We start from the raw sequence: 1,841 nt of genomic DNA on the forward strand, positions 1-1,841 counted from the left end.
AAGAGCCCCTGATTTATATGACTCCAGAAGGGGCACTTTGATCCCTTAAAAAATAAATAGAGCAGGCTTAAAAGGGATCGCTGCTGATGAGTGGCAATTTGGTGCCATTTGTATGTTTTGGCAAAGTTCAAAGGTCTGGGCTTTTGCTGATACATATAAAAATTTTAAATGACAATGCATCACTGTGGCCGAGAGAACAGAAGAATGCCGTCCATAAACAAGAAGCAAACAGGGTTGCTAGGTAACCAAGAATGAAGGCCTAAAAGCTGATTCCGCTCTGAGATTAAGGCATGTTTTCAAGGGACACACACACACACACACACACACACACCCAGCACATTTCTTCTTCAGAAATATTGGCCTAATACGATTTTTGAACAGAATACTTTGACTTCCTCTCCCCTCACGAGATAGAACCAGGAGATAACATTAGCCACTCACAAAGCAATTTGTGACCACAGCCTTATCTGTGGGGAAACTGGGAGGCTGCCAGATGAGAACTGTTAAAAAGGAGGGCAGAATGACACATGAGAACAGCCTTCCCCCTCCCTGGTAACCTCCAGATGTTTTTGGACTACATCTGACCCAGCAGAGCCACCTGGGTCCACTATGCTCATGTAAGGCCACGCCCTTCTTCAGGTAGTCATCTTCTGGGTCACCGACTGAAGCCATGACAGTCAGTAAGTTTCCTAATTATGCCAATATTTCCCTTTGCAGTGCTGATCAGACCTCCCCAATGTTCTAATTCTGTCGTCTCTCTCCTGTAGAAGCAGCAAAGAAGGCAAAGCGTTTGATTTGCATGTAGTGAAATGTGTTGGTGGTGAAGGCTGGGATTTCTCAGAAACACTTCACACACTGTCGCTTGCTTGTCTCTCACCTCAGAGGCACCCAGCCCCAAACTTTCAGAATCCTCTGTGGGATTTTTTTATACTCGATCTGTACTCTGACTTCTTGCTGTTTCGTTGTAATTTTATTTTGTAGTATATTTTTTTAAATTAAATTTTCAAACATTTTCACAATAATCTTCATATCAAATAGTTACATTCTTTCATAAATTGACTTTCCACCCCTGTTTCCAAAGCGTTTTTACTCAGACATTTTCTACTGCATTATATCTTTATCTGTTGCAAAACGCTTCTCTACGACAATTATTTCATCATTTTTCTTCTGCTGCTTTTATCTTGAATCCTGCCCACAATTTCATTTGACTATCGTGGTTTTTTTAATAGTCCATGAAAGACCTCCATTCCTCTAGGAAAAGTTCATCATTTTGATCTCTTAATTTCACTGTCAGCTTTGCCATTTCTGTGTAGTCCAGTACTGTTTCCTTGTATTTTTGAAAAAATGAGGAATCTGCCAAGTTGCTAGCCCTCTTCAAGCATTCAAAGCATGGGTAGCACTCTGTGGTGCTCTCCAGATGTTACTCAGCTGCAATTCCCATCATTCCTCACTGTTGGACATGCTGGCTTGGGCTGATGAGAGGTCGAGTCCAAAATCAGTAGGGTACCACTTCCCCTGGTGTTTAGGCTCAAGGTGTGGTGGTGTGTGCCAGCCCAGCTGATTCCTGATTGAAAGGCAGATTCTAACCATGTTCACCTGGAGGTCTCCCTGTGGACCTTCATATTCTTCATGCTTCTGCACAAAAAGTTAGCAGAAGAGGGGGCAGGGTGGGAGTGGCTGGGATGTTGAGCATGCAGGCAAGACTGGCACAAACAGTGCCACACACATAAATAAAAACCTAAAAGAGCCTGCTGGATCTAGCCAATGGCCCATCTAGTCCAGCATCCTGTTCTCACAGTGGCCAACCAAATACCTGTGGAAACCCCAAGAACTGGAGACGA

At 43.5% G+C, this 1,841-nt stretch overlaps 1 long non-coding RNA gene across 1 annotated transcript; it reads left to right on the top strand.

Annotated features, from left to right (window-relative positions):
• Positions 1 to 265: 265 nt before the first annotated feature.
• Positions 266 to 1,022, top strand: LOC310850115. Its single transcript, XR_014567225.1, has 2 exons — positions 266 to 680; positions 768 to 1,022. It is a non-coding gene; the product is annotated as an uncharacterized lncRNA (long non-coding RNA).
• The last annotated feature ends 819 nt before the right edge of the window (positions 1,023 to 1,841 follow it).

This window comes from Podarcis gaigeae (assembly GCF_964106915.1).
Source record: "Podarcis gaigeae genome assembly, chromosome: 8".
Taxonomy (NCBI): domain Eukaryota; kingdom Metazoa; phylum Chordata; class Lepidosauria; order Squamata; family Lacertidae; genus Podarcis; species Podarcis gaigeae.